General features: G+C 43.6%; 1 pseudogene; it reads right to left on the reverse strand.

Annotated features, from left to right (window-relative positions):
* LOC115113250 (tetratricopeptide repeat protein 27-like) overlaps positions 1-22087 on the reverse strand; it is a 151478-nt pseudogene that overhangs the window by 92330 nt on the left and 37061 nt on the right.

The following is a 22087-nucleotide window of genomic DNA, read 5'->3' on the forward strand; positions in this document are numbered from 1 at the left end:
AAGCAAGCATCACTCCCCTTTGTCCTGTTCTAGCTGTTCTAAAACTTTGGACCAGTAGTGTACTTGGAATGGGGCAGGTCCATTTAGATTTAGTTCCAGGAAGAAATGTTTTAGGTGAAAAAAGTCTGCTGCCATGCATAACATTTGTACACATACACCCACCTAACACTAAACCATTTTTCATAGCTCATGATTACTGTGAACTGACATCACAGTAAACAAAGGGGATCTGTGTTTTGGCCAATTTTCTAACTTGTAAACAAGTCTAGTGTACACACAAAAAAATACTGAAAATGGCCAAAACCCTTGCCACCCAAATACCTTGGCCAGCATAAACACAGCATTTGACTGCCAGGAACACCCAGTAGAAATCCCACCATCTTGAAAGGTTTGGAAGTCCAAAGTACCTGATGGTCTATTTTCTGTGGCCCTTCTAAAGGAGGTAGCTAATGGCTAAAACACACAAGATGCCAGATGTCCTGACCTGTGTCACAAGCTGCACATGCGCCTCAGGTGGCCGGGTCAGAAGACATATGCATGGTTACCCACAAACACACACTTAGGAGAGCAAAGGTTAACCCACCCACCACCAAGGAGAGCCTTCTACAGAATGGCTGCCTGGCTCAGTGGTGGTTTTATTGCGCTTTCACCTGCACCCACCACAGACATCAGTGAAACAGTTTAATGATAAAAGCCGAAGTGTTGTTCTATTTGCTTTCCCCATTGTAAGTCTCCCATTCCCTCATTCTCTGTGATGTTCTCCTAATCGCTTTACCTCCGTCTACTTTCCCTCACCAGCTGATAAAAGAACCAGCCAGCTGTGGCAAATCTCATATCTGGAGTTTAATCCCATATTGTATTTTTACATCAAGTGCATTGCTTCTGATAGAAACCCTCCTCAATGGTGCATGACACACAATATTCTATAGCAGTGGTTCCCAAACTGTGGGGCGGGGGGAAGGGTGCGCATGAATACACATGTGGCAAGATGTATAAAGTTGCAAGAAAACTACCGTAATTGCTGGACTATTAAGCGCACCTGAATATAAACCGCACCCACTGAATTATTAAAAAATATGTATTTTGTACATAAATAAGCCGCACATGTCTATAAGCCGCAGGTGCCTACCGGTACATTGAAACAAATGAACTTTACACAGCCTTTAAACGAAACACGGCTTGTAACAAAAATTAAAACAGTAGTCTACCAAGAAAGTCATTGGTCACTATCTTCCTCCTCCTGTGCACTGAAACCACTGAAGCCATCTCCTTCGGTGTCGGAGTTGAATAGCCTCAGAATTGCTTCATCCGATGTTGGATCGTTTTCATTGTCGCTCTCGTCACTTTCATCCGGAGGCAAATACCCCGCTGAGCTCATGCTGCCCCTTCAACATGCAGCAGTCCAGCCTTTCGAAACCCGTTGATGATAGTGGATTTTTTGACAATGCTCCACGCTGTCAGGACCCACTGGCAGCCTTGACCATAAGTTGCTCTTCGCATGCGGCCCGTTTTAGTGAAGGATTTCTCCCCACTTGTCATCCAAGCCTCCCACTGAACACGGAGCACCACCTTAAATGCACGATTTACACTGATGTCGAGTGGCTGCAAATACTTTGGGCCATCTGCTTTTCTTCCCTCTGAAAGCTTTTGTCTTTTTGCACTGAGTCAGCTCCTTACGCTGCTGTTTACAAAGTCTTATAATCGACTCACTAAGGCCAAGCTCCCATGCAGCAGCTCCATTTCCTTTTCCAACAGCCAGATTTATCACCTTCAACTTGAAAGCTGCATCATATGCATTTCTCCGTGTCTTTGCCATGATGAGGGTGACAAAATTACTACCGTAATCAGAATGATGGGAAGTTTGAGCACGCTCGATTTACGTCACATTATGTGACGGTGCTCAGCTTTTTGGCGGCATGAATCTTGTGAAAGCGGGAAAAATCCATAAATTAGCCGCGTCATTGTATAAACCGCAAGGATCAAAGTGTGGGAATAAAGTAGCGGCTTATAGTCCAGAAATTACGCTAGCTTTAAAACGGCAGACAAAATGTGTAGAATGGCAGGAAATGAGCTATAAAACATGCAACATTTTCTCTCCACTAACAAAGAGAGGTTTGAACAGTTTGTGTCATGAACAGTGCTTGTACCCATAGAAATAGACATGGAGCGCGCAGGATGTTGCCCCAATGCTGGAAGGGAGGCCTGACTGAAAACGGTTGGGAACCCCTGTTCTATAGGACAGAAAGTAAAATGTATGGACCAATTCAGGAACCTCCTTTTGTTGTATAATGTTTCATAGTTCCCTCTGACAGTGCTTGTCTGCATATTACAACATAGAATTGGCAATTGATCAGAGAAGGTTGTGTCCAATATTGGGTAATATAATACTGGGTAGGTACAGAAATTGCATTTCTTAAATACAGTCCCCAGAGTATCTATACCATGCAAATCCCTCGCCCAAAGTCATTGGTTCTTACCAATGACTATGTGAGAATGCTATTCATTGACTACAGCTCAGCGTTCAACACCATAGTACCCTCAAAGCTCATCACTAAGCTAAGGAACCTGGGACTAAACACCTCCCTCTGCAACTGGATCCTGGTCTTCCGGACGGGCCGCCCCCCAGGTAGTAAGGGTAAGTAGCAACACATCTGATCCACAACACTGGAGCTCCCCAGGGGTGCGTGCTCAGTCCCCTCCTGTACTCCCTGTTCACCCACGACTGCATGGCCAGGCACGACTTCAACACCATCATTAAGTTTGCTGACGACAACAGTGGTAGGCCTGATCACCGACAACGACGAGGAGGTCAGAGACCGGCCGGGTGGTGCCAGAATAACAACCTATCCCTCAACGTAACCAAGACCAAGGAGATTAATTGTGGACTATAAGAAAAGGAGCACCGAGCACGTCCACATTCTCATCGACGGGGCTGTAGTGGAGCAGGTTGAGAGCTTCAAATTCCTTGGTGTCCACATCAACAACAAACTAGAATGGTCCAAATACACCAAGACAGTCATGAAGAGGGCACAACAATGTCTATCCCCCCTCAGGAGACTGAAAAGATTTGGCATGGGTCCTGAGATCCTCAAAAGGTTCTACAGCTGCAACATCGAGAGCATCCTGCATCACTGCTTAGTACGGCAATTGCTCGGCCTCCGACCACAAGGCACTTCAGAGGGTAGTGCGTACGGCCCAGTACATCACTGGGGCAGAGCTGCCTGCCATCCAGGACCTCTACACCAGGCATTGTCGGAGGAAGGCCCTGAAAATGGTCAGACCCCAGCCACCCCAGTCAGTCTGTTCTCGCTACTACCACATGGCAAGCAGTACCGGAGTGCCAAGTCTAGGACAAAAAGGCTTTTCAACAGTTTTTACTCCGAAGCCATAAGAATACTGAACAGCCACCCGCCAACCCCTCTTTTTACACTACTGCTACTCTCTGTTCATCATATATGCATAGTCACTTTAACCATACCCACATGTACATACTACCTCAATAAGCCTGACTAACCGGTGTCTGTATATAGCCTTGCTACTCTTACTTTCAAATGTCTTTTTACTGTTGTTTGATTTCTTTGCTTACCACTTTTTTTTCTCCGCACTATTGGTGAGAGCCTGTAAGTAAGCATTTCACTGTAAGATCTACACCTGTTGTATTAGGCACAGGTGACAAATACACTTTGATTTGATTCATATACACTACAGTGCATTCCGAAAGTATTCAGACTCCTGGACTTTTTCCACATTTTGTTATGTTAAAGCCTTATTCTACAAAGGTTTGAATAAATAAAATAAATCCACACACACCCCCCCATAAAAAACATAAATACCTTATTTACATAAGTATTCAGTCCTTTTGCTATGGGATTCGAAATTGAGCTCAGGTGCATCCTGTTTAAATGAATCATCCTTGAGATGTTTCTATAACTTGATTGGAGAACACTTGTGGTAAATTCAATTGATTGGACATGATTTGGAAAGGCACACACCTGTCTTGATAAGGTCCCTCAGTTGACAGTGCATGTCAGAGCAAAAACCAAGCCATGAAGTCGGATGAATTGTCCGTAGAGCTCTGAGACAGGGTTGTGTCAAGGAACAGATCTGGGGAAGGGTACCAACACATTTCTAAAGCATTGAAGAACACAGTGGCCTCCATCATTCTTAAATTGAATAAGTTTTGAACCACTAAGACTCTTCCTAAAGCTGGGGGAGAAGGGCCTTGGTCAGAGAGGTGACCAAAAACTCTTTGGAGATGGGAGAACCTTCCAGAAGGACAACAATCTCTGCAGCACTCCACTAAATCAGGCCTTTATGGTAGAGTGGCCAGACAGAAGCCACTCCTCAGTAAAAGGCACATGACAGCCCACTTGGAGTTTGCCAAAAGGCTCCTAAAAGACTCTGACCATGAGGAAAAATATTCTCCTGTCTGATGAAACCGCAGGAGTAGCTTCGGGACAAGTCTCTGAATGTCCTTGAGTGGCCCAGCCAGAGCCCGGACTTGAACCTGAAAATAGCTGTGCAGCGACCCTCCCCATCCATCCTGACAGAGCTTGAGATGATCTGCAGAGAAGAATGGGAGGAACTCTCTAAATACAGGTGTGCCAAGCTTGTAGCGTCATACCCAAGACAAGGCTGTAATCGCTGCCAAAGGTGCTTCAAAAAAGTACTGCGTAAAGGGTCTGAATAGTCATGTAAATGTGATATTGCATTGTTAAAAACGTGTTTTTGCTTTGTCATTATGGATTATTGTGTGTAGGTAGTTTTTTCCTCTCATCAATTTAAATACATTTTGGAATAACACTGTAACCTAACAAACTGTGGAAAAATACTTTCCGAATGCGCTGTATATTTACAATTGTTTGTCGACACCCCTTCAAATTTGTCGATTTGGCTATTTCAGACACACCCGTTGCTGACAGTTGTATAAAATCGAGCACACGGCAATGCAATCTCCATAGACAAACATTGGCAGTAGAATGGCCTTACTTGAAGAACTCAGTGACTTTCAAAGTGGCACCTTCATAGGATGGTACCTTTCCAACAAGTCAGTTAGTCAAATTTCTGCCCAGCTAGAGCTGCCGGTCAACTGTAAGTGCGGTTATTGTGAAGTGGAAACTTCAAAGAGCAACAATGGCTCAGCTGGGAAGTTGTAGGCCACACAAGCTCAGAGAACAGGACCACCGAGTGCTGAAGCGCATAAAAATAGTCTGTCGTCGGTTGCAACACTCACTACCGAGTTCCAAACTGCCTCTGGAAGCAAAGTCAGCACAAGAACTGTGTGCCGGGAGCTTCATGAAATGGGGTTCCATGACCGAGGAGCCGCACACAAGCCTAAGATCGCTTGGCATTGCGCATGGTGTCAGCTGGAGTGGTGTAAAGCTCGCCGCCATTGGACTCTGGAGCAGTGGGAACGCTTTCTCTGGAGTGATGAATCATGCTTCCCCATCAGGCAGTCCAACGGATAAATCTGGGTTTGGCGGAAGCCAGGAGATGCTACCTGCCTGAACGCATAGTGCCAGCTGTAAGTAGTTAGTTCCAGTGAAGGGAAATCTTAACGTTACAGCATACAATGACATTCACAGCGATTCTGTGCTTCCAACTTTAAGGCAACAGTTTGGGGAAGGCCCTTTCCTGTTTCAGCATGACAATGCCCCCCATGCACAAATACAGAAATGGTTTGTCGGGATCGGTGTGGAAGACCTTGATTGGCCTGCACAGAGCCCTGAACTCAACCCCATCGAACACATTTGGGATGAATTGGAACACCGACTGCGAGCCAGGCCTAAAAGCCCAAAATCAGTGCCCAACCTCACTAATGCTCGTGGCTGAATGGAAGCAAGTCCCTGCTGCATTCTGATGTTCTAACATCTAGTGGATAGCCTTCTCAGAAGAGTGGAGGCTGTTATAGCAGGAAAGGGTGGGTCAACTCCATAATAACGCCCATGATTTTGGAATGAGATGCTTGACGAGCAGGTGTCCACAACACTACATAACCAAAATGATCAGATTCCAAATTATGTTTTTCATGGCATAAGGGTATTGGATGTGCAGGTCACCATTTTCTACCATTGAGATGGTCTTATTTCAGAGGAAGACACAAAAGGCAGACAGGGTCAATTGGCACTGGGGTCTCCCCCTGCTGCCGCTGTTGTGAGGTGCTGTGGAGTGGAGTAGTGTCTACCAGTTCTCTCCATCTCCATTCCAGACAGCAAGCTCTGGCTAATGATGGGCTTGATTGAGCCCATTTACTTCCCCTCAGCCTGTAATGAGGGCATTACCCTGAGTAGCAGAGCCTGGGAGCTAGCTGGATACCCGCCACAGCCAGGAGGACGATGGAGGGAGGCCAGGGCTGTTTTTGGAGATGACTGAAGAAATATAGGACACATAAGACTTGCATACAGGAGATGTACAGTATATAGTAGGGGTATTCCAATCTGGATCTCAAGGTCAGAAACACATTTGATTGCAATCCTTTCACTGTTAAGACAGATACTTTCCAATCCATCAATAAAAGTGAATAGCCCTGCTGTACAGTACCAGTCAAAAGTTTGGACACACCTACTCATTCAAGAGTTCTTCTTTATTTTTACTATTTTTCTACATTGTATAATAACATTTCATTTGGGTCTTTTGAGCATCAGGCTATACTGTTTAATTGTCAGCCACCAGTGCTGGCCATAACCCTATATAGGCCACCAAAGCACTGCCCAACTTTCTTTCATGATTTCTCTGAATTATTGTCCTTGAGAACAATGATACAATCATTGTGTTGGGTGATTTTAATATTCATGTTAACAAAGAGATCGACTCCAAGGCCATTGAATTTATGAATCTTTTGAGCTCTATGGACTTTATCCAACATGTTACTGGGCCCATCCATAACCACGACAATACTCTGGACCTGGTTATTACCAAGGGGCTTTCTATTGACATATCCTCTATTCTTAATGTTGCTTTATCTGATCACTGTGTATGTTTTTACTACCTTGATGCGCTTAGCACAGGTTAAAACTGAACAAATTATTAAGAAATGCCATCTTACCTCTGAAGTTACACTTGTGTAACTCTGATACTCTGATACTCTGATATTGAGTGTATGAACAATACCCCATCACCTATTCTGTCTTCCTCTTGTGATGATTTAATTGATCACTTTAATATCAAATTAAAAAGGAAACCATTGATGCCATAGCTCCAGTAAAGTTGAAAAAGGCCACATCCAAGCAGAAAGCCCCTTGGCTAGGTGAGAAAACAAATAAATTAAAGACAAATTTCAGAAAGGCAAGCGGAAGTGGAAAGTCAAAGTTGCAGATCCATTATGATATTCTGAGAGCAACTTGGCATATATAACAAGGCAATTAGAAATGCCAGACAGGCTCATTTTTCTAACTTGATCACTAATAATCGGAATAATTTGAGAGTGCTCTTCCCGACCATTGATGGATGGCCTGATAAAGCCTACCCCCGCAAACCTATGTGAACTTTCCTCCACATCTAAATATGATGAGAGTTGCAATCAATCCCAGAACAAGAGCAAAGGACCTTATGAAGATACTGGAGAAAACAGGTACAAAAGTATCTATTTTCACAGTTAAACAAGTCCTATATCGACATAACCTGAATGGCCGCTCAGCAAGGAAGAAGCCACTGCTCCAAAACCTCCACAAAAAAGCCAGACTTCGATTCGCAACTGCACATGAGGACAAAAATAGTACTTTTTAGAGAAATGTCCTCTGGTCTGATGAAACAAAAATAGAACTGTTTGGCCATAATGACCATCGTTATGTTTGGAGGAAAAAGGGGGAGGCTTGCAAGCCGAAGAACATCATCCCAACCGTGAAGCACGGGGGTGGCAGCATCATGTTGTGGGGGTGCTTTGCTGCAGGAGGGACTGGTGCACTCCACAAAATAGATGGCATCATGAGGTAAGAAAATTATGTGGAAATATTGAAGCAACATCTCAAGACATCAGTCAGGAAGTTAAAGCTTGGTCGCAAATGGGACAATGACCCCAAGCATACTTCCAAAGTTGTGGTAAAATGGCTTAAAGACAACAAAGTCAAGGTATTGGAGTGGCAATCACAAAGCCCTGACCTCAATCCTATAGAGAACTTGTGGGAAGAACTGAAAAAGCGTGTGCGAGCAAGGAGGCCTACACACCTGATTCAGTTACACCAGCTCTGTCAGGAGGAATGGGCCAAAATTCACCCAACTTATTGTGGGAACCTTGTGGAAGGCTACCCAAAATGTTTGACCCAAGTTAAACAATTTAAAGGCAATGCTACCATATATGAATTGAGTGTATGTAAACTTCTGACCCACTGGGAATGTGATGAAAAAAATAAATGCTGAAATACATCATTCTCTCCACTATTATTCTGACATTTCACATTCTTAAAATAAAGTAGTGATCCTAACTGACTTAAGACAGGGAATTTGTACTAGGATTAAATGTCAGGAATTGTGAAAAACTGAGTTTAAATGCATTTGGCTAAGGTGTATGTAAACTTCCGACTTCAACTGTAAGTGCTGCATTCGACACTGCAGAAAAGCACCCCCACAACATGATGCTGCCATGATGTCTTTCTGGACAGACTGGAGAGGTGGGTTGGCCTCTCTGATCAATTTCTAAATTGGTTTAGGACCTATTTAACCCTTCGAGATTGTGTCGCTCTTGGTGATCATAACTAAGGGTAAGTACATACACATATATATATATATATATATATATATATATATATATATATATATATATATATATATATATATATATATATATATACACACACTGCTCAAAAAAATAAATAACACATCCTAGATTTGAATGAATGAAATATTCTTATTAAATACTTTTTTCTTTACATAGTTGAATGTGCTGACAACAAATTCACGCAAAAATTATCAATGGAAATCAAATGTATCAACCCATGGAGGTCTGGATTTGGAGTCACACTCAAAATTAAGGTGGAAGACCACACTACAGGCGGATCCAACTTTGATGTAATGTCCTTAAAACAATATACACAACAGTGTACATACACTGCTCAAAAAAATAAAGGGAACACTTAAACAACACAATGTAACTCCAAGTCAATCACACTTCTGTGAAATCAAACTGTCCACTTAGGAAGCAACACTGATTGACAATATATTTCACATCAAATCAAATTTGATTTGTCACATACACATGGTTAGCAGATGTTAGTGCGAGTGTAGCGAAATGCTTGTGCTTCTAGTTCCGACAATGCAGTAATAACCAACAAGTAATCTAGCTAACAATTCCAAAACTACTACCTTATAGACACAAGTGTAAGGGGATACAGAATATGTACATAAAGATATATGAATGAGTGATGGTACAGAGCGGCATAGGCAAGATACAGTAGATGGTATTGAGTGCAGTATATACATATGAGATGAGTATGTAAACAAAGTGGCATAGTTAAAGTGGCTAGTGATACATGTATTACATAAGGATGCAGTTGATGATATAGAGTACAGTATATACGTATACATATGAGATGAATAATGTAGGGTATGTAAACTTTATATTAGGTAGCATTGTTTAAAGTGGCTAGTGATATATTTTACATAATTTCCCATCAATTCCCATTATTAAAGTGGCTGGAGTTGAGTCAGTGTGTTGGCAGCAGCCACTCAATGTTAGTGGTGGCTGTTTAACAGTCTGATGGCCTTGAGATAGAAGCTGTTTTTCAGTCTCTCTGTCCCAGCTTTGATGCACCTGTACTGACCTCGCCTTCTGGATGATAGCGGGGTGAACAGGCAGTGGCTCGGGTGGTTGTTGTCCTTGATGATCTTTATGTTCTTCCTGTGACATCGGGTGGTGTAGGTGTCCTGGAGGGCAGGTAGTTTGCCCCCGGTGATGCGTTGTGCAGACCTCACTACCCCCTGGAGAGCCTTACGGTTGTGGGCGGAGCAGTTGCCGTACCAGGCGGTGATACAGCCCGCCAGGATGCTCTCGATTGTGCATCTGTAGAAGTTTGTGAGTGCTTTTGGTGACAAGCCGAATTTCTTCAGCCTCCTGAGGTTGAAGAGGCGCTGCTGCGCCTTTTTCACGATGCTGTCTGTGTGGGTGGACCAATTCAATTTGTCTGTGATGTGTACGCCGAGGAACTTACAACCCTCTCCACTACTGTTCCATCGATGTGGATAGGGGGTGTTCCCTCTGCTGTTTCCTGAAGTCCACAATCATCTCCTTAATTTTGTTGACGTTGAGTGTGAGGTTGTTTTCATGACACCACACTCCGAGGGCCCTCACCTCCTCCCTGTAGGCCGTCTCGTCGTTGTTGGTAATCAAGCCTACCACTGTTGTGTCGTCCGCAAACTTGATGATTGAGTTGGAGGCGTGAGTGGCCACGCAGTCGTGGGTGAACAGGGAGTACAGGAGAGGGCTCAGAACACACCCTTGTGGGGCCCCAGGGTCTCGAGCTTGATGACAAGCTTGGAGGGCACTATGGTGTTAAATGCCGAGCTGTAGTCGATGAACAGCATTCTCACATAGGTATTCCTCTTGTCCAGATGGGTTAGGGCAGTGTGGTTGAGATTGCATCGTCTGTGGACCTATTTGGGCGGTAAGCAAATTGGAGTGGGTCTAGGGTGTCAGGTAGGGTGGAGATGATATGGTCCTTGACTAGTCTCTCAAAGCACTTCATGATGACGTGAGTGCTACGGGGCGATAGTCGTTTAGCTCAGTTACCTTAGCTTTCTTGGGAAAAGGAACAATGGTGGCCCTCTTGAAGCATGTGGGAACAACAGACTGGGATAGGGATTGATTGAATATGTCCGTAAACACACCAGCCAGCTGGTCTGCGTATGCTCTGAGGGCGCGGCTGGGGATGCAGTCTGAGCCTGCAGCCTTGCGAGGGTTGACACGTTTAAATGTTTTCCTCACTTCGGCTGCAGTGAAGGAGAGTCCGCATGTTTTAGTTGCGGGCAGTGTCAGTGGCACTGTATTGTCCTCAAAGCGGGCAAAAAAGTTATTTAGTCTGCCTGGGAGCAAGACATCCTGGTCCGTGATGGTGCTGGTTTTCTTTTTGTAATCCGTGATTGACTGTAGACCCTGCCACATACCTCTTGTGTCTGAGCCGTTGAATTGAGATTCTACTTTGTCTCTGTACTGACGCTTAGCTTGTTTGATTGCCTTGCGGAGGGAATAGTAACACTGTTTGTATTCGGTCATGTTTCCAGTCACCTTGCCCTGATTAAAAGCAGTGGTTTGCGCTTTCAGTTTCACGCGAATGCTGCCATCAATCCACGGTTTCTGGTTTGGGAATGTTTTAATCGTTGCTATGGGAACGACATCTTCAACGCACGTTCTAATGAACTCGCACACCGAATCAGCGTATTCGTCAATGTTGTCGTCTGACGCAATACGGAACATATCCCAGTCCACGTGATGGAAGCAGTCTTGGAGTGTGGAATCAGATTGGTCGGACCAGCGTTGAACAGACCTCAGCGCGGGAGCTTCTTGTTTAGTTTCTGTCTGTAGGCAGGGATCAACAAAATGGAGTCGTGGTCAGCTTTTCCGAAAGGAGGGCGGGGCAGGGCCTTATATGCGTCGCGGAAGTTGGAATAGCAATGATCCAACGTTTTTCCAGCCCTGGTTGCGCAATCGATATGCTGATAAAATTTAGGGAGTCTTGTTTTCAGATTAGCCTTGTTAAAATCCCCAGCTACAATGAATGCAGCCTCCGGATATATGGATTCCAGTTTGCAAAGAGTCAAATAAAGTTCGTTCAGAGCCATCGATGTGTCTGCTTGGGGGGGAATATATACGGCTGTGATTATAATCGAAGAGAATTCCCTTGGTAGATAATGCGGTCTACATTTGATTGTGAGGAATTCTAAATCAGGTGAACAGAAGGACTTGAGTTCCTGTATGTTGTTTTGGCCATACCACATCACGTTAACCATAAAGCATACGCCCCCACCCCTCTTCTTACCAGAAAGATGTTTGTTTCTGTCGGCGCGATGAGTGGAGAAACCAGCTGGCTGCACCGTCTCCGATAGAGTCTCTCCAGTGAGCCATGTTTCCGTGAAGCAAAGAACGTTACAGTCTCTGATGTCCCTCTGGAATGCTACCCTTGCTCGGATTTCATCAACCTTGTTGTCAAGAGACTGGACATTGGCGAGGAGAATGCTAGGGAGTGGTGCACGATGTGCCCGTCTCCGGAGTCTGACCAGAAGACCGCTTCGTTTTCCACTTTTTCGAAGTCGTTTTTTGGGGTCGTCGGCTGGGATCCATTCCGTTGTCCTGGGTGAAAGGCAGAACACAGGGTCCACTTCGCGAAAGTCATATTCTTGGTCGTACTGATGGTGAGTTGACTCTGCACTTATGTTCAGTAGTTCTTCTCGACTGTATGTAATGAAACCTAAGATGACCTGGGCTACCAATGTAAGAAATAACACGTAAAAAAAAATATTAAAAAAATGCATAGTTTCCTAGGAACGCGAAGCGAGGCGGCCATCTCTGTCGGCACCGGAAGTTAGTTCATGCTGTTGTGCAAATGGAATAGCCAACAGGTGGAAATTATAGGCAATTAGCAAGACACCCCCAATAAAGGAGTGGTTCTGCAGGTGGGGACCACAGACCACTTCTCAGTTCCTGGCTGATGTTTTGGTCACTTTTGAATGCTGGCGGTGCTTTCACTCTAGTGGTAGCATGAGACGGAGTCTTACAACCCACACAAGTGGCTCAGGTAGTGCAGCTCATCCAGGATGGAACATCAATGCGAGCTGTGGCAAGAAGGTTTGCTGTGGGTCAGTCATGGTGTGGGGTGGCATTTCTTTGGGGGGCCGCACAGCCCTCCATGTGCTCACCAGAGGTAGCCTGACTGTCATTAGGTACCGAGATGAGATCCTCAGACCCCTTGTGAGACCATATGCTGGTGCGGTTGGCCCTGGGTTCCTCCTCATGCAAGACAATGCTAGACCTCATGTGGCTGGAGTGTGTAAGCAGTTCCTGCAAGAGGAAGGCATTGATTCTATCGACTGGCCCGCCCGTTCCCCAGACCTGAATCCAATTGAGCACATCTGGGACACCATGTCTCGCTCCATCCACCAACACCACGTTGCACCACAGACTGTCCAGGAGTTGGCGGATGCTTTAGTCCAGGTCTGGGAGGAGATCCCTCAGGAGACCATCTGCCACCTCATCAGGAGCATGCCCAGGCATTGTAGGGAGGTCATACACTACTGAGCCTCATTTTGACTTGTTTTAAGGACATTACATCAAAGTTGGATCAGCCTGTAGTGTGGTTTTCCACTTTAATTTTGAGTGTGACTCCAAATCCAGACCTCCATGGGTTGATAAATTTGATTCCCGTTGATCATTTTTGTGTGATTCTGTTGTCAGCACATTCAACAAGTATTTAATAAGAATATTTCATTCATTCAGATCTAGGATGTGTTATTTTAGTGTTCCCTTTATTTTTTTGAGCAGTATGTACACACACACAGCATTCGTAGAGTATTCAGATCACTTGACTTTGTTCACATTTTGTTATGTTACAGCCTTATTCTAAAATTGCCCCCCCCCCCCTTCAATCTACACACAATACCCCATAATGACAAAGCAAAGACATAACATTCTGCACATTTATTACAAATATACTTTTGTGAAATAATGAAATATCACATTTACTTGAGTATTCAGACCCTTTACTCACTACTTTGTTGAAGCACCTTTGGCAGCGATAACAGCCTCAAATCTTATTTGGGTATGATGTTACAAGCTTGGCACACCTGTATTTGAGGATTTTCCCCCCATTCTTCTCTGCAGATCCTCTCAAGCTCTGTCAGGTTGGATGGGGAGCGTCGCTGCACAGCTATTTTCAGGTCTCTCAAGAGATGTTAGATCGGGTTCAAGTCCAAGCTCTGGCTGGGCCACTCAAGGACATTCAGAGACTTGTCCCGAAACCACTCCTGTGTTATCTTGGCTGTTTGCTTAGGGTTGTTGTCCCGTTGTAAGGTGAACCTTCGCCCCAGTCTGATGTCTTGAGCGCTCTGGAGCATGTTTTCATCAAGGATCTCTCTGTACTTTGCTCCGTTCATCTTTCCCTCGCTCCCGACTAGTCTCCATCCCTGCCGCTGAAAAACATCCCCACAGCATGATGCTGCCACCACCATGCTTCACCGTAGGGATGGTGAAAAGTTTCCTCCAGACTTGGTAATTGGTATTCGGCCAAAGAGTTCAAATCCTGGTTTCATCAGAGCAGAGAATCTTGTTTATCACGGTCTGAGAGTCCCTTAGGTGCCTTTCGGCAAACTACAAAGCGGGCTGCCGTGCTTTTTACTGAGGTGTGGCCACTTCTCAGTAAAAAGTGCTGCAAAGATGGTTGTCCTTCTGGAAGGTTCTCCCGTCTACACAGAGGAACTCTGGAGCTCTATCAGATTGATCATCGGGTTCCTGGTCACCTCCCTGACCAAGGCCCTTCTCCCACGATTGCGCAGTTTAGCCGGGCGGCCAGCTCTAGGGAGAGTCTTGATAGGTCAAATCCTCTTTCATTTAAGAATGATGGAGGCCACTGTGTTCTTTGGGATCTTCAATGCTGCAGAATTATTTTGGTACCCTTCCCCAGATCCATGCCGACACAATCCTGTGTCTTGGAGCTCTACGGACAATTCCTTTGACCTCATGGCTTGTTTTTTTGCTCTGACATGCACTGTCAACTGTGGGATCTTGTATAAACAGGTGTGCACTTTTCCAAATCATGTCCAATCAAATTAATTTACCACAGGTGGATTCCAATGAAGTTGTAGAAACATAGCAAAGGGTCTGAACACACACACACAAAAAAAAAAGTTTTGCTTTGTCATTATGGGGTATTGTGTGTAGATTGAAGAGGAAAACACATTATTTAATACATTTTAGAATAAGGCTGTAAAGTAAAGCGTGGAAAGTCAAGGGGTCTGAATATTTTCCGAATGCACTGTATATCACCGAGTATGGCTAAGCTATTCTTCGTACTGCCAGTGAATTGAAGTTGAACAGCGGCCAAGCATCAGTTTACTTTGGCCTAAAATGTCATATCAAAAGTATTGCCAATAGCTTATTTAACGAAACCCTGGCTGGCTGTTGATGTCCAAGGTCAGGGCTCTCCAACCCTGTTCCTGGAGAGCTACCTCCCTGTAAATTTTCACTCCAACTGCATTTGTAACTAACCTGACTCCGCTTATCAACCAACTAATTATTGATTCAGATGTGCTAGATTAGGTTTGGAGTGAAAACCTACAGAATGGCAGCTCTCCACAAACAGGGTTGGAGAGCCCTGTCCAAGGGAATCGATCGCAAAGCAGCGTCCCCGCAAAACCTTTTGTTAATGGCAAGTTCACTTACTCATCCATAAATAGTCAAGTGCAAGTACGGTTCAGCAGCTCAAATCAGCAGGATGTGGGGCATTGTTATCAGGAAGGACGTCTACCATGGATGGATCGCTAAAACAATGATTATGATCACACTTTCATAAATGTAAATATTATGGGGAGAGCTATACATTTGCCAGCCAAGCACGAGTTATCAGTGTGTAGCCTATTGTCGTCCAGACATGACATTGAAATATCTTCACACCTACAATAAAAGCCTCCAAGCTTCTGTCGTAAGAATCAATTAAATTCTTAAAAAATTAAGAATTAGTGGGATGTTTGGGAAAAACTAATCCTGTGTGAATCGTCTTCTGGAATAACGCACATGCTTGGACAATAATTACAAAACCAACGGCTCTACTAATACCGTCCGAATAGGGCTATAACATAGGAAAGATTAGGCTTATCAGTGTCATCCGTCAAGGATGCTCATGCGAGTCCTCTAGAACGCAAATGTAGTCTTCCTAGTTGCAATAATGAGGTGGTATGTGTGTGTGCGCATTCGTTCCAGCATGTTCACAGGAGTCAGTGACAGCTCCAAAAATCCTTGAGGCGTGCACTACTAGTTTTAAAGGTCTCTGCACTGGCTGCCTGAGTTTAAGAATTACTTTTAAGATTATTCTGCTGGTTTTTAAATCAATCCACGGTTATCCACCCAATACATGTCAGATATGCTTTTAAAGTTAAGTTATGTGCCCAGTAGGTCCCTCAGGTCCTCTGGCCTTTTAACTATCCCAAAGCCTAGGACCAAGAGGCATGGAACGGCAGCATTTAGTTACTACGCACCCAGCCTCTGGAATAGCCTGCCAGAGAACCTGAGAAGGGCTGAAAATGTGGGCATACTTAAAAGAGATCTTAAAACATATTTTTAGCTTTGCTTTTCCTTCGGGAGCTTTTTAGTCATTCCATTTTTGTTATCCTTTTGTTTATCCTCTTATGTTTGTTGTGTAGTAAATATTAAAGTTATTTATTATTTGTATTTTTTTCCTGTGAAGCATATTGTGTTTCAATACATGTCTGAAATATGCTGTAGAAATAAATGCTTGATTTGAAGAAAAAAAAGTAATTGTATTTTTATTTATTTTACCTTTAACTAGGCAAGTCAGTTAAGAACAAATTCTTATTTACAATGACGGCCTACCCCGGATGATGCTGGGCCAATTGTGTGCCGCCCTACGGGACTCCCAATCACGGCCGGATGTGATACAGCCTGGATTCAAACAAGGGACATTAGTGACGCCTCTTGCACTGAGATGCGGTGCCTTAGACCTCTGTGGCTCTCAGGAGCCCAAACTGTACAAGTATCTTTTTAATTACAGATGCAAAGGCCTACCCTGTTACTCTTTGTTAGTTTTTGTCCAATCACAGTTGTCTCTGTCTGTGTAAAATATTTATTTTCATCCTCCCTAGGGCCAGTTTTTCAAGGAGTAAAAAAAACAACATATGACCTGATCAGAAATCATAGGCCATACAAAACAGTTTTTTGCTTTCACAGCTGATTCATAACTATGTCAAACGCTACAAATTGGGTAATAACCAAACAGAGCGGTTACAGCATCACTCCCTGTAATTCTTAAATCAACGGCTTACATATTTCCAGAGTGCAGGTTAATAGAGTAGACAGTAGAGTATTACTCTATTAATCCCCATTTGGGAAATTGTTTTAATCAAAGAATGTGTCAATTTATTTATATTATTATGGTTCCGCAGGAGATGGCTACCGTTTCACGGTCCCCTAACTGTGCGTGTTTTTTCATGTTATTTTGTACATAATGTTTCTGCCACCGTCTCTTATGACTGAAAAGAGCTTCTAGATATCAGGACAGCGATTCAAATCAAATCAAATTTTATTGGTCACATACACATGGTTAGCAGATGTTCATCTGAGTGTAGTGAAATGCTTGTGCTTCTAGTTCTGACCGTGCAGTAATATCTAACAAGTAATTAACAATTTCACAACATCTACCTTATACACAAGTGTAAAGGAAAGAATAAGAATATGTACATATAAATATATGGATGAGCGATGGCCGAACAGCATAGGCAAGATGCAGTAGATGGTACAGAGTACAGTATATACATATGAGATGAGTAATGTAGGGTATGTAAACATTATTAAAGTGACATTGTTTAAAGTGACTTGTGATACATTTATTACATCCCATTTTTAATTATTAAAGTGGCTAGAGATTTGAGACAGTATGTTGGCAGCAGCCACTCAATGTTAGTGATGGCTGTTTAACAGTCTGATGGCCTTGAGATAGAAGCTGTTTTTCAGTCTCTCGGTCCCTGCTTTGATGTACTGTACTGTACTGTACTGACCTCACCTTCTGGATGATAGCGGGGTGAACAGGCAGTGACTCAGGTGGTTATTGACCTTGATGATCTTTTTGGCCTTCCTGTGACATCGGGTGGTGTAGGAGTTCTGGAGGGCAGGTAGTTTGCCCCCGGTGATGTGTTGTGCAGACCTCACCACCCTCTGGTGTGCCTTACGGTTCGGTTGTGGGCGGAGCAGTTGCCGTACCAGGCGGTGATGCAGCACGACAGGATGCGCTCGACTGTGCATCTGTAAAAGTTTGTGAGTGTTTTCGGTGATTACATACCTTGTACTGAAAGAAGATTGTTTCATTAACGAGTCAGACGTGAAGGATTTACTTCAGACGCCCGACAAGGTCCTCATCCTCACCATTCGTAGGAGAAAGACAGATATTGGGGGCGTAGGCCTGGGTGCCTTGTAAGGATCTGACGGCGAGTGCGTAATCTGCCTTAACCAACGGTGCTATTAGCCAACGTACAATGATTGGATAATAAAATAGACGAACTACGAGAACGTATATCCGAACAACAGGCCATTAAAAACAGAAATATCTTAAGTTTCACAGAGTCGTGGCTGAACGATGACATTAATAACATACACCTGGAGGGTTTTATGCTTTTTTGGCAGGATAGAACAATTCATCAGGGGTTAATCAATAGCAGCAGAAGACTATTTCAATCAGTCATTGTATGGAATGTCTAGGAGAGCAGTTCTTGAGGTGTTCTGGGAGATGTTACCCAAAATAACTTGAGTATTGAAATTGAAAAGATATTGAAAAGAAACAGGGAGAATGTTCATTTTGAATTGGAATACAAAATGACAAATTGAAATTGATTGATTTCTTAAATGTTGAGAATTTGAAGATAAGAGTGGAGAGAAACTGGCACGACTGTCAGAATGAGTTGCCATCCTCAAATAGTCTCTAGACCAGAGGTGTCTTCAACAAGGTCTGGAGAGCCACACTGAAAATGTGTTATATTTGTAAACAACAGCTGGAGCACCAAATCTAAGGAAGTCTCAAGGTTTTGCTCGCCTGAGATAGAGCATCTCATGAGAAGCTGTAAAACCATACCATTTACCAAGAGAGTTTTCAATATTCTTTGTAGCTGTCTATTTATCACCACAAACCGATGCTGGCACTAGGACCGCACTCAATGAGCTTTACACGGCCATTAGCAAACACAAAATTGCTCATCCAGATGCGGCGCTCCTAGTGGCCGGGGACTTTAATGCAGGGATACTTAATACCCTTTAACATAATTTCTACCAGCATGTTACATGTGTAACCAGAGGGGGAAAAAACTTCAGACCACCTTTAATCCACACACAAAGATGAGTACAGAGCTCTCCCTCGCCCTTCATTTGGCAAATCCGACCATAATTCTATCCTCCTGATGCCTGCTTACAATCAAAAACTAAAGCAGGAAACACCAGTGACTCAGTCAAAAAAAAGTGGTCAGATAAATCAGATGCTAAGATGGAGGACTGTTTTGCTAGCACAGGCCGGGATTCTTCCGATGGCATTGAGGAGTACACCACATCAGTCACTGACTTCATCAATAAGTGCGTCGCTGTCGCTGACACCCCCCCACCCACCAGTGACTGTATGTACATACCCCAAGCAGAAGCCATGGATTACAGGAAACATCCGCACTGAGCTAAAGCTGCCGCTTTCAAGGAGCAGGACTCTTATTGGGACGCTTATAAATTGGGATGCTTATAAGAAATCCCGCTATGCCCTCCGACGAACCAGCAAACAGGCAAAGTGTCATTACAGGACTAAGATTGAATCGTACCACACCGGCTCCGACGCTCGTCGGATGTGGCAGGGCTTGTAAACTATTACAGACTACAAAGGGAAGCACAGCCAAGAGGTGACCAGTGACACAAGCGTACCAAACGAGCTAAAATACTTCTATGCAAGTAACACTGAAACATGCATGAGAGCATCAGCTGTTCCATAAGACTGTGATCATGCTCTCCACAGCCGATGTAAGATCTTTAAACAGGTCAACATTCACTTGGCCACAGGGCCAGACTGATTACCAGGATGTGCGCTCTGAGCATGCGCTGACCAACTGGCAAGAGTCTTCGCTGACATTTTAAACTTGTCCCTGACAGAGTCTGTAATACCAACATTTTTCAAGCAGACCACCATAGTCCCTGTGCCCAAGAACACTAAGGTAACCTGCCTAAATGACTACCAACCCGTAGCACTCACGTCTGTAGCCATGAAGTGCTTTGAAAGGCTGGTAATGGCTCACATCAATGCCATTATCCCAGAAACCCTAGACCCACTCTAATTTGCATACCGTCCAAACAGATCCAATCTCTATTGCACTCCACACTGCCCTTTCCCACCTGGACAAATGGAACACCTGTGTAAGAATGCTATTGACTTCAGCTCAGCGTTCAACACCATAATGTCCTCAAAGCTCACCAATAAGCTAAGGACCATGGGACTAAAAATCTCAAACTGCAACTGGATCCTGGACTTCCTGACGGGCCGCCCCCCAGGTGGTAAAGGTAGGTAACAACACATCCGCCATGCTGATCCTCAACACAGGGGTGCGTGCTCAGTCCCCTCCTGTACCCCACGTTCAATCATGACTGCACAACTCCAACACCATCATTAAGTTTGCCGATGACAACAGTGGTAGGCCTGATCACCGACAACGATGAGACAGCCTATAGGGAGGTCAGAAACCTGGACGTGTGGTGCCAGGACAACAACCTCTCCCTCAACTTGATCAAGACAAATTAGATGATTGTGGACTACAGGAAAAGGAGGACCGAGCAGGCCCCCATTCTCATCAACTGGGCTGTAGTGGAGCAGGTTGAGAGCATCACGTTCCTTGGTGTCCACATCAACAAACTATCATAGTCCAAACACACCAAGACAGTCGTAAAGAGGGTATGACAACGCCTATTCCCCTCAATTTTCAGCACACAATGGCATTGGTCACTACACTCGCCACAACACTGCTATAGAGCATATGAAGCATTTTATCACATCTATTAGATCTTAGATAATTGAATGTATGGACAGACCATGGGGCTAACACTGGGAAGTCTACATACCAACCATCAGCGAGAAGTCAATTACTGGTACAGATGTGGTCAAGTATATTGGCCCCCCATGCACGATACGATCTCTTCTAAAATAAGCTGAAATTGAAAAAACACTGTGATTTACAACAGCACAGAACCAAAAAATAATAATGAAATTAAGATTTTTAATTTCATAGTCAGAAAATGCCTGGGCAAAATTATTCAAAACTCTAATATATTTGATTGGAGGCAAGTGTTTTTAGGCAATTGTTTAACCAGTGTTGATAAGAGAATTCAATATATTTGCACACAAGAAAAATACAAAACCATGAATTGAGTTAAAAAGGCAAGCGGAGAGGGCATGTGATGAGAGGAAGACAAAACTATCCCGAGGGGCTTTCAAGGCACCTCTACTTTCAAATATTTATACAACAAAATAAATAAAACTATATCCTGATTAATAAAACAGAAATACATAGTTGAGGATTTAAAGAAAATGAAAAACAATTCATCAGGGGTTCATCAATAGCAGCAGAAGACTATTTCAATCAGTCATTGTATGGAATGTCTAGGAGAGCAGTTCTTGAGGTGTTCCGGGAGATGTTACCCAAAATAACTTGAGTATTGAAATTGAAAAGATATTGAAAAGAAACAGGGAGAATGTTCATTTTGAATTGGAATACAAAATGACAAATTGAAATTGATTGATTTCTTAAATGTTGAGAATTTGAAGATAAGAGTGGAGAGAAACTGGCACGACTGTCAGAATGAGTTGCCATCCTCAAATAGTCTCTAGACCAGAGGTGTCTTCAACAAGGTCTGGAGAGCCACACTGAAAATGTGTTATATTTCCTCGCCGTCAAAATAAAATAAAAAAGTCCTCCATCCATCATTTTTTGAATGTTCTATCCTCCGACTGTCTAGCTTTCATTTGTGTTCATTAGAGCTGGACCCAGTCAAAAAACTGCATGAATGAAGGTCCATTATATAGTTTCCATTTGTTTTCTTTGTCATTTTAAAGTACAATGCATTCAGAAATGACCCCTTCACTTTTTCCATATTGTTACATCACAGCCTTATTCAAAAAATGGATTAAATTATTCCCCCCCCCCAATCTACACAATATACCCCATAACAACCAAGCAAAAACAGGTTGACACACTTCAATTTTCAAAATAAGGGTGGCTCCAAAGATGAAGCCTAGGCTGTATAGCAATAGAAATGCCTACTTGGATCACATATGTGTAACTAGACGATGAAGCTACACATTTAATCTAATTTAGAACCGAGAACTTGCGAGGAAATCTGTGGTGAGAGGAGTTTCTGCAGATC

The sequence above is a fragment of the Oncorhynchus nerka genome, linkage group LG28 (assembly GCF_034236695.1).
Source record: "Oncorhynchus nerka isolate Pitt River linkage group LG28, Oner_Uvic_2.0, whole genome shotgun sequence".
NCBI lineage: Eukaryota > Metazoa > Chordata > Actinopteri > Salmoniformes > Salmonidae > Oncorhynchus > Oncorhynchus nerka.